The sequence below is a fragment of the Artemia franciscana genome, chromosome 2, assembly GCF_032884065.1.
Source record: "Artemia franciscana chromosome 2, ASM3288406v1, whole genome shotgun sequence".
Taxonomy (NCBI): domain Eukaryota; kingdom Metazoa; phylum Arthropoda; class Branchiopoda; order Anostraca; family Artemiidae; genus Artemia; species Artemia franciscana.
The window spans coordinates 16,352,341-16,364,550 of NC_088864.1; the positions used below are offsets into that span (position 1 = coordinate 16,352,341).

Consider the following 12,210-nt stretch of genomic DNA (forward strand, 5'->3'; position numbering starts at 1 on the left):
TCCTTACTTCAACGAAGTTCAACCAGGACTGACAAAAAGAATGAAGTGAGAATATAAACTCATTCAAACTAAAGAGAACAAAGTGGAATACTCACTAAAGGGGAATACTCACAAAATTCTTTATACTCAAATTTAATCAAAAACGATCTAACAAAATATTTACTAAACCGATTTATAATAGTACTGAACCAGCTACAAAAAGGCCTTTGAGACAGGCTGCTAAAAAAGCAAGGTTGGCTCTGAGAAATTGCATTTAATCACTTTGTTCTCTTTAGTTTGAATGAGTTTATATTCTCACTATATTCTTTTTGTCAGTCCTGGTTGAACTTCGTTGAAGTAAGGATGCTAGGGCTGTTTTTAAAAAAGTTTTAAATAACGTTATTTAGTTTAAATTCTCACAATTTAATGTAAGTTTATTTATATATACATATTTTCTCTCTTGTTCTCGTATTGTGCTGAAGACGGCCCTTGGACATAGGGCCAAAATATTCACAGAACTAATTTCCACTGTCTTGAAAAGATTTTCCCTATTGTTTCTACTTTGTATTTGTTTGTAACTTTATTATATTTAGAAACTTTTTATTCATTGTATTTTCAGAGTCCCTTCCTGTTTGTTGTATAACAGCCAATCCCGCCCAATGGTAAAATAGCCTTAGGCCTCATCCAAACATTTGCTGAGTTTTTCGTTTGCACCCACATTTTTACTTATTAACCGAATTAAAGCACGAATTAAAAACGTGGATGGGTTGAGGAAAGATTTAAAAAGTTCAAGTTAAGTTAAACTCAATCCCTTTGCACCCCCTCCCCTAGTCTTAACTTATATTCATAGATTCTCGATAAAAAATTATTTCTATCTTTTACCCTATTTTGAAAACGAGTCTTTTAATTTACTTTTTATTTACTTATTACTTATTTTACTATCTTTTTTCTTATTAATAATGTCCATGGCCTAGGATAACCGCTAACCACAACCGTTGGTTAAAATTTGGACATAACCTAGGATTTAATCCAGTCACTTTTAAGGGGGGGTGGTATGGGCGCCAGTAGGGAAATTTGGGACTACAAAGTAACTATACGCAAACCAAAGTAAAGAGAGCAGAATAGGGAAAAACCATGGAAAAAATATGTGTTGCCCCATTGTTGGCTGCCTGTCAATAGATTTTGACCATTAATAAGGAAAAAAAGTTCTAATTTGTGACTGAGTGATCCCTTTCGAGTTTTCTACAAATATTTTTCTATATAATTTGGTTAGAGCAACAAAAAATTCAAATTCTTCATTGTAATGAATGGTAAGTAAATAACGATCCTTGTCAGTAACGAAAGTATAAGAGCCTGACTAGTGATATCATTCATACAAAGAATCAGATTTTTATGGTGATCCTATAAATGTATTTGTTTATTAGTAATTAGTGCTGTAATCAGTACACAAGAAAGTTCGTATAGTTATGTAAAACACAAGGAAAACAACTTAATAAGGGGAAATTTCGGTAAAAAAAAAAAAATGCCGTGAACTTTTACTTGTATACTTGTATTGCAAAAGTACCCATGAGCCAATATATGAAGCCAGTATAATCAAAAATGGTATCTCTGAACGGAATGCTGGAAATTTCTGTATTTTTCCCCTGAACAGACACGTTTTTTGTGTTTTATTATCATTTTTTTTCGGGAGTGATTATATTTAACTAGTTGTCACTTTGAAAAAAGATTTAATTTTTTACAGTTATGAAGTATAAAGGTGTCAAATATATTGGTTTTTGGGATTCAAAATTAAATCAAATATATTGAGTTAAAAAATTTAATGTGATTTTCTTAATCTTAGTTTTAATGTTGTACTTTGAGCTAACTATTTTGACAATGAGCTACTATTTATAAACCATGAGTCTAAAGGCATTAAATATTTTGGTGTTCGATAACCAAGTTCAAAACTGTGTTAAAAAATATCCGTCCAACGCTTCGGCATTGCTCAACAAAACTGAATGCTGGGAGTTTATATCTTAGTTTTTGTAAGTAGGCTATATTTTTGTGTATTTTTTAATTACTTACTTTTTTTTATTTTTATATACTTTTACTTTAATGACATAATCTTTCCATTGCCTTTAGAAAAATGTTAGTCTCTAAGCTTCATGAAATAAAGATGAAAAAACAAGTTTTTTAACTTAAAATAAGGAGCAACATTAAAACTTAAAGCGAACATAAATTATTACGTATATGAAAGCGGTTTCCCCTTCCTCAACACTTCATTCTTCACGCTACAGTTTTTCGTCACTTTAAAAAAAAAGTTACTTATTGTTCTAATAAATGACCCTTGTGTTTCAAGAGTAATTTTTTTATAATTCGGACAAAATTTAAACTCTGGTGCAAGGAGCGAAGTGTTGAGAACGGGGCAAAAGCCCTCATAAACGAAATAATTCCTGTTCGTTTTAAGTTTTAATATTGCTCCTTACTTTCAATTGAAAAAAAAAACCGTTTTTTTGTTTATTTTCCGATTGTTTTTTAAATAGCGCTAGGATACCTTGCTCGGAAAAATTAGGATACCTTCACGGAAAAATTCCCTTAAAACAGAAATCTCCTCTGGATAATTCAATTCTGGCGAAAATCTACCCCGGGTAATTACCCTTAATGTTTCCACGTGTAAAATTGAATCGTAAAAAGGGACAAAGACCAAACTGAATTTTCATATCAAACAAACACAACTTAGAAACAATAGAGAAATTTTTCCAATTGGAAACTTCCACTGAATTGATATCCACTATCTTGGAAAAATTTCCCTATTGTTCCTAAGTTATTTTTGTTCAAAAATTGAATCGGTAAGGAGAAAGCAAGACATATAAACAAATTTCGCCTAGGAATCCTGGCAAATTCACCCAGTGTAAAATTTGCCCTGAAAAGTTCACCTCCGGAAACTACCCTCTCCATGGAAAATCCTCCGAGCAGAAAATTCGTCCTCCCCTCCTACCCGAAAATATATGCATACTTTCCAATAACAACAATGGGTCAATCTTATAACTTAAAAACCTTTCTCCAGGGGCTTTAGGGGGTCATTTTATGTCCGAAGACATAGTTATTGGGACTTCCAACTACGCTGAAAAAAAGCTATCTCAAATTTTCATCGGATGACTTTGGGAAAAGTGTCATGGGAGGGGGTCTAGTCGACCTCCAGTTTTTTGCTCATTTAAAAAGGGCACCAAAACAAGAATAAACCATCTCCCGACGTTCCGGGCCAACTGGGTCGATACAATATAAAAAAAAAAAAACAATTAAACAAGCATCCGTGATTTTTCTTCTGGTAAAAAAATACAAAATTTCACATTTTTTCAGACATGAGCTTGAACCTCTACAGGAAGGTTCTTTGATACACTGAATCTGATGATAAGTTTTTCATTAAAATCCTATGACTTCTAGCGTATTTTTCCGCCTTTTTTCGAAAATCAGATAAATTTTCTCAGGTTTGTAGCTTTTGATGAGTAAGACTAAACTTAATGAAACTTATATGTTTGGAATCAGCATAATGAGCCAATTCTTTTTGATATATCTATTGGTACCAAGATTCTGTTTTTTAGAGTTTCGTTTACTATTGAGCCGGGTTACTATTACACTTCGTGGTTCGTTACCACCAAATGGTTATCCATCAAAATCCAAATAGAGGTCATTAAAATATTGATAGTTTTTTCTGCGCTACCAAAAGTATCGTATTCATAAAATTTTGCAGTTTTATGAAATGAAATTACATAAAAAAAAACTAGTTATTTTAACTGAAAGTAAGGAGCGACATTAAAACTTAAAACGAACAGAAATTACTCCGTATATGAAATGGATTGTCCCCTCCGCAATCCCTCGCTCTTTACGCTAAAGCTTTTAATTGTTTTAAAAAGCAGAATTGTAGCAAAGAGTCAAACTTTAGCGTAAAGAGCGAGGGATTGCGGAGGGGACAACCCATTTCTTATACGAAGTAATTTCTGTTCGTTTTAAGTTTTAATGTCGCTCCTTACTTTCAGTTAAAAAAACAAGTTTTTTTATGTAACTTCTGAACGTTTTCGAATTAATGCATGTTTGATTTTGGCTCTCCACACATAAATTATTAAAATGAAATTTGCATATTAATTCCTTTTTTGGCTAAATGGCTTTCTCTTAGTTTTGATAAAAAAACTAGTTTTTTCATGTAATTTCTGAACGTTTTTGAATTAATGCATGTTTGATTTTGGCTCTCCACATATAAATTATTAAAGTGAAATTTGCATATTAATTCCTTTTTTGGCTAAATGGCTTTCTCTTAGTTCTGATCAGACGATTTTGAGAAATAAGGGATGGGGAAGGAGGCTTAGTTGCCATGCAATTTTTCGGTTACATAAAAAGGCAACTATAAATTTTAATTTTTAACGAATTTTTTTATTAGCAAAAAATATACGTAACTTAAAAATTAACTTACGTAACAAACTTTTATATTCTTTAATTTTTATTATGTATATGAGGGGGTTTGTACCCTCGTTAATACCTCGTTCTTTACACTAAATCGTAAATTTTGTCCCAATTCTTTAAGAATGATCCCTGAATCAGAAAGGCCGTAGAATAAATAGTTGAAATTACTAAAAATACTATAGCATAAAGAGCGAGGTATTTATCTCTTCCTAAATACCTCACTCTTTATGCTAAAGTATTCTTAGAACCCCTCATATGCGTAATAATCTCTGTTCGTTTTCAGTTTCAATGCTACTCTTTACTTTCAATTGAAAAAAACTTTTCCATGTTTATTTATAGTAATTTTAGAATATATACTCCATAATATTAATTTTAATTTTAAAATTATACTCCATAATAGAGAGGCTCCGAACACCCAGCATTGTATATTAAGCTCTGAATTTGACGTTTTTTTCTAACGTGACCAGATTCGTCCTGCACCCTGCGCCCTTTTCATTGAATTTTTCTTCCCCCATGGCATATTTCTCCAAGGAAAGATCCTCCCACATAGCCCCCCCCTCAACCCTACCCCCAAAACCAAAAAAATCCCCCTGAAAACGTCTGTACACTTCCCAATAACCATTATTATATGTAAACACTGGTCGAAGTTTGTAACTTGCAGCCCCTCCCCCAGGGACTCTGGGGGAGTAAGTCATCCCCAAAGACATAGTTATTATGGTTTTTGACTATGCTGAACAAAATGGCATTCTCAAAATTTAGATCCGTTGACTTTGGGAAAAAAATGAGCGTGGGAGGGGGCCTAGATGCTCTCCAATTTTTTTGGTCACTTAAAAATTGCACTAGAACTTTCCATTTCCGTTAGAATGAGCCCTCTTGCGACATTCTAGGACCACTTGGTCGATACGATGACCCCTGGAAAAAAAAAAACAACAAAAAAACAAATAAACACGCACCCGTGATTTGTCTTCTGGCAAAAAATACAAAATTCCACATTTTTGTAGATAGGAGCTTAAAACTTCTACAGTAGGGTTCTCTGATACGCTGAATCCGATGGTGTCATTTTCGTTAAGATCCTACGACTTTTAGGGGGTGTTTCCCCCTATTTTCCTAAATAAGGCAAATTTTCTCAGGCTCGTAACTTTTGCTGGGTAAGACTAAACTTGATGAAACTTATATATTTAAAATCAGCATTAAAATGCAATTCTTTTGATGTAGCTATTGATATCAAAATTCAATTTTTTAGAGTTTTGGTTACTATTGAGCCGGGTCGCTCCTTACTACAGTTCGTTACCACGAACTGTTTGATTAAACGTATAGTAAAGGTTTTTCAACTAAAGAAAGGAGCAAGTTTAAAACTTAAAATAAATATAAGTTACTCGGTATATAAGGGAATTTTGCCCCTTTCTCAACACTTTGTTCATTAAATAAAAGTTTTTAGTGCTTTGGAAAATCTTTTTTTCGGATTGTATATTTTCTTTAAAATTTGGAAAAAATCCAAACCTCCCAGCAAAGAGTAGGGAGCTAAGGAGCAGACATCCCCCTTCACGCAAAGAATATTCACTTCAAATAGGTTCCAAATCTGCTCTTTGCTTTTAATCAGAAACCTCCTTTTTTTTATTAATTTCTTATTGTTTTCCAAATCATACCCAGGCTTATCCAAGATATAATTTGAAGTACCTGTCCCTTAAACCCCGGTTAACTGCTTTTAAAATGTGTAAGTCAATAATGGTAGATTCATTACCATCGTCCTATGTTTAAATTTGCAATTTCAATTTTGGATAAAATTTGAATATACTTAAAAATTGGCGAGGAATAGCAATTTTTGTGAAAAGTCTTTGTTAATGTCACTACTAAAGAATTTATGTTGGATGAAAAGGAGTATTATTGTTTGTCTGGATGGAAATTATGTGAGACTTTTGATCTTCTACATAACTGAAGCCATCACAACCTCTACAAAAGGATTTTTTTACCGATAAATACATTACATACATTCGTTTAAATACATTGAAGTACTTCATATAAACAGAAAAAGAAAGATATTAGCATTTAAAATTGCTGAAAACTAAGTTTCTAGCAGTATTTGCCACCCCAAAGAAATTTCCTGGCAGGGATGATGATGACCTACCTTGCCTTTCCCACCTATGTGCTTTTAGATATGGAAATATAACATTTTAGCTGTATAGAGAAACATTTCAATTAATTTCCTACTCCACCTACGTCTTTCAACATTTATCCGAAACTTGGGGAAGAGTAAGCAGTTTGTCCATTAAAATGTACTTTTGTAGGAACCTACCCCCACCTAAACAATGACTCACCCCCCTTCATTATAGCTGATACGCAATTACAATCACCAAACGTAGCCTAATTTCATTACAAATAAAGCGAATCGATTTGGTTGAATCCAGTACTGCCCCCGTTTGGCATTACTTCTTTTGCAACTGGAAAGCCTGAAATATAGTTATTGATACTTTTAAATCAATTAGCTTCTCAGAATTTTAAATTGATTGTAACTTCATCCTCTTCGAGGTAAAATTTTAGTTTGGTGCCCTAAACTACCTAAAGTGTCACCCAACCACCGCTGCCATTTTGGAGTCTACCCCCCCCCTGGAAAATTTCCTGCCGGCGCCCTGGGTAGATGGGGTGTAATTAGCCTGGAAGCGAGTCTGAAAATTAGAAATTCAAAGACATTTTCTGAAACTAAAGTACAATATTCACATACGTGTTTGCATGCAAGGATCCTGTTCAGGCAAGTAAGCAGGAGTTTTTTTTTCACTGGGATTCGTAAGAAATTTCATAGAAAATTAAGATTGAGATTCTGTTTCCCGCGAATTGATGTGAAATTCGTAGAAATTGGTATTCGCAGAAAGTGGGATTTGTAGGAAATTTCGTAGAAAATTTCTGGGAAAATCAAAGAAATTTCGTGGGATTTGGTAAGCGATGGTAATTTTGGAACGAGATAAAAAAAAAGTTTCATTCGATAATACGAGAAAAAAAAACGCCCAGAGACTCTGAAAAGTTTAGGACATTGGGATACTGCCCCAATTCTACATCCTAATTACATTCAATTACGTTTTTGCATGCGAAGTTTCGGCATTGTTCGTCGATTAGACCAGCACGGTAACTAAAGATCAAATGATTAAACACGCCTAATTGTCCCAATCAATTATTCTCGAATTTCACGCTTAATAAGGAAAGGTGCACAGCTTGAACTTATTTCGACCAAATTTTTCAGCGGAACATTTGAGTTCATTTGTGGCTGATTGCCGAAAGTAGATCATATACAACTATGCCAAGTAAGATGGACTAATAAGAAGTAAACTTGTTTAACAATTTGTCTGAACAAGTCTAGATGACGGAGTGTTCTTTAAAATCGTATACCTTGGTACAAACAATTACGCGGGGATTATGTTAGGTACACCACGACAGACTCCGTTCTAACAGAAGTGTTAAGAATACTGTTGTCAGTGAAGGCTACTAGAGTATCTTTACGGAGTGAGCTTGTCATCCCTCCAATCACTTCCTACTCACTCACCAAAATAATCACTAGAACTTTTAATATTCAGTCGAATAGGTCCCTACGAAGTTTCTACAACCAGCTACTCCATACCAATTGGCTTAGGGGGGGAGGGGAGGAGGAGGAAATAATAGTCTACATCGAAACCATTTCCCCGTTACTTAGGCAGCGCTAATGCGCTGAAATTGCGCTGTTAAACGATCTTATTTGAATCCAAGCGATCTTATTTCAGGAGTACCCCTCCAAAGATTACCTTTTGGCTTTTAGGATATACATATGTATGCCTTGCTGGTTAAAAGAACAAATACCTCCTCACCTTTTATTAGCTCTTGGCCACCAGAGACCTGGGACCACTTACTTTCTCTTGGATCATGGATGATTTCAATACCCTGGCATCTTTGGTGGGCAAAATGGATTGCTCAAAATCGGGGGGTATATGTCACTCTTTTCAATTTTCAATAAAAATATTATCGAAAAGGAATTTCTGCCGAAATACCGCAAAAAAGATATTTTTTCGAAATCTAAGGGGGAATCAAGGGGGCACATGCCCCTCTTCCTGTTGACGCCAATTTACTATGCTATTCTACATCTATGATGTAAGTTAATACACTATAAATAGTATAGAAGACATACAGTTATTGTTGTTAAAATTTTAAAGTAATGCTCTAAACCAAAATTATTGTCTTTTTAGAATTATTTCCACGTAGACTTGTGCGGTATTCTTATGTTTACATTTAGCTACAGAAAATAATTATTTGCAAGCATGGCACCATTTCACTAGAATTGGGGGGGGGACAAGGATTTTTCGACTTATGTTAATGAAGATACGATAAACCTGAAAATATAGAAAGGGGGGATTTTTTCAGTTTCGAATAAAAATGCACAAAAATATACCTTTGGAATCAAGAAGGGGCGGTCATGTCCCCCCTAATTGGCACTTATGGTACCACATAAACCTTATTTTAGGGATACAACAAGTTAACTTGTTTTTCAGAGAAAGCCTTAGAATGAAAACCAAATCGTGCTGAACACTTTTCTGAATTTCCATGGTTGAGTACGAATGCATATTTCCATGGAAGCCTAAAGTGGGACATTTGAGTTCATTTGCGGTTAATTGCCGAAAGTAGATCGCTCACAAGCATGTCTAATAAGACTGATTTCTCAATAGGGGAAATGAACTACTTTGACTAATTCTGTGGGGGAAAATTCAGGCGGCAAAAAATGCCCTGTAAAATAAAACGGCAAGTCAGTTGACATATTCGAAGGGAAGTCAAAAGGCACGGCGTCCCAAGGGCGTCGAACAACTTCCATCTAATTTCACATGAAATTAAAGTAACGCGTGGCTGGAGAAACATGAGTAGATCTTTCCGTTTTGGGTCAACTTCATCTTGTCTAATCGAGCAGAAACAAATGCTGGTAGGAGAGAGACGGTTGAAGGCCTTCACCCTCAGCTAATTTTAGTATAACAATTTCATAAATATAATCAAATTACAGACCACTAATGACTGTCTTGAGGAATGGAGTAATCAAACACCTGCAGTAAATGACTGGACATACTAATCAACATCAATTGAGATATTTTCAAAGATAGGCTTTTGTGATAAGTTAGACGAGGAAGTATTGGTGATTTAACAGTAAGGTTACTAAACAGAATTTTTGTTCTTCTGTTATGATTTTTCTTCTTGGGCGAAACAAGAAAGATACACTTTTGTTGATTATGTCCAAAAAACCTTTGCTAATTTTGATTACGGCTCTCTTGCGAAAAAGTCTGCTTGTACTTCTCTGGTTTTTATTCCCTCATTCCTTGGGGACTTTTTGCAATTCCAATGACATGCTCACTGTCTTTCCTATATGTAAAATGGCAACTCTTTCCAAAATTCTTAATTTTAAGAAAGATGTAACAGGACAAAGGCCGTATCCAGGGGGTTTCAAAGTTTGGCCCAACCTCCCAAAATTTGTGCCGAACTCGTAAAATAAAACACTTATAACAAATTTTGATGAGTTTTTGAATTTTTTTGTAACATCCCACCCCTCACCCCCCCCCCCCCAAAAAAAAATAAATAAAATGCCAGATATTCGCTTGGACAGGACTGCTGAAAAAAAGCCTGAGCAAGCAGCTAGAACGGGAAGCATTGTATTTTTGGCTGAGACAAGCCGAGACGACAGTTTTTGCTCATTTTGATGCTTTGGTCTTAAAAAAAAATATGACAACCCTACTTATTAGCATAGACTATTTTAACTTTCAGACCCTTTGAAGGTTTTACTCAAGGTTAAAAAAAAAACACAAAATACTATTACAATTTAATATGACTACACCCACAATCACACAAACAAATGAGTTAATCCATATGCGCACACACCCTACATAATTCCCAGGATACAAGTCGGAGAAATAGTAATAGCTTAATCTGTATAACATTGATTGGCATCGCAAAGCTTTCTTGCTAACTGAACTGTTCAGAGCAAAATTAGCAAGCCCACAGGACAAACGGTAGAGAAAAATAAAAAAGGGGTGCGTTATTGATATTGATTTTTAAACAATCCATTAATTGATAGAAAAATTCTAGGATATTCACTATATGTGGCTGTCCTTGAGAATGAAGAATTTTCTTAAATTACCAAGGACAATGAAAATAGAATGTGATTGTAAGACCGTATCCAGGGACGGGGGGCTTTCAGGGTTTGACATCCCTCCCTCCCAAAAAATGTGTTAACCGCAAAAACATAACAAAAATGCATAAAAAGAAACTTTTGATGTATTTTTCAATGTTTTTACCCCCCCCTCTCTACCCTCGAAAAAAAAATCCCGGATACGGCCTTGTCTTGAATAATAAGGCAATGTTATTTGTATGGTTTGTTGCTCTGGGTGAATGTGGGCCTCTCAGCTATCTTCTAGAATTAATTTATATTTAATAATATTGAATAATATTGAAAGATCCCGGGCTAACTTCTGCTTTCACATTATTGTTCTGTTATTGTATCTTGGTTGTTATGCTCATCTTTGTATTGTAGTGTAATTTGCTATTGTATCTTTGTCTAGGCCTAGTTTTTCGAGCTTGTCTCCCCATGGGCCTATGTCATATATTTACATGTATGTGTGATTAATAAATAAATAAACTTGAACTTGTCTTATGTGTCTATTGGTTAATTGAAAACTTGCGTATCCATGTATATCTTGAAAAATAAAGGAATATAAAAAATTCCTTTTTTGGTGAAAAGGATTTCCTACAGTTATGCAGTTTCTGGTAGTAGCAGGTGCCAAATTACAAAAAAAAATTCGCGGAAAGTCAGCAAAAAATAAGCTACAAATTATGGCAAAAGTCCTGACCTGCTTAGATCATCTTTTTTGGCAAATAACTGCTGTTCCTTGTTTTCCAACCGTAGATTTTATTGTCCATTTTTGTTCATCTTTACCTCAGAAAGTTTCTTCCCCGCCTTTTTCTTTAGCAGTTTAGATTCATACATAATCTCATTTAATTTCTTAAAACGTTAAAGATAACAAATACGTCTTTTCCAGTTTACAACCATAGATCACTGACCAAAATTTCGCTTACAATTCAATGGGGTTCTCGCTGTCGTGTGTGCCATACCTTTTTCTTTAGCGGTTGCGATTCTCACTTTCACTAGTTTTCTAGTCACATTTACCTCTGCTTAATTTTCATAAATTAATCCCTCAAACGATTTCAAATGACGTTAAATTAGAATTAGAGCCTTTGTAAAATTATGTTTTTTTTGTTATCAGACCTTTAACTTTTGCCTTGGCTTGTCTTTGTCATTATAAAAACCAAACCCCGAACCTTTGTTTTTTTGTTGCATTTTTTAACAGAGCTGGATTTTTTTTATCAGGTTCTTGGCTGACGTCCTTATAAACTCTAAAGTCTTTATATTTAGCTATTTCATCGCTTGGAGCTTTTATAAAATGTTGAACGTCGACTTTTGCCCCGGATTGTCTTTTGTCATTATGAAAATACATATCACCGAAACTTTGTTTTTTAACAAAGGCATAGTAAGCCTTAATGACCTTATCCATGTCAAAATCCCAAACCCAATTATCATTACTATCATTTTCAATTTTGGCACGTTTTGTTTCTTTCTGTCGCTTATCTTCTAACCCCGTTAGTCTTTCTTCTTCATTTAGGATTTTCATTACTTCAGACAATTTACCAAAGCCATTTGCTTTAGCTGCCCTTAGTGTTCTAGTTTTACATGATGGTCCAGGTTGTATATTTGTTAATTATTTAGGTGTTGGGACAAAAACTTGTTTTCTTTCAACGAATTAT

The 12,210-nt window shown here is 34.4% G+C and overlaps 1 long non-coding RNA gene across 1 annotated transcript in view; it reads left to right on the forward strand.

Moving 5' to 3' along the window:
* Window positions 1-247: 247 nt before the first annotated feature.
* Window positions 248-12,210, forward strand: part of LOC136037932 (uncharacterized) — a 93,768-nt gene continuing 81,805 nt past the window's right edge. The window contains exon 1 of the long non-coding RNA XR_010620085.1: window positions 248-407. This is a non-coding gene — a long non-coding RNA (uncharacterized LOC136037932). The remainder of the gene's footprint in view (window positions 408-12,210) is intronic.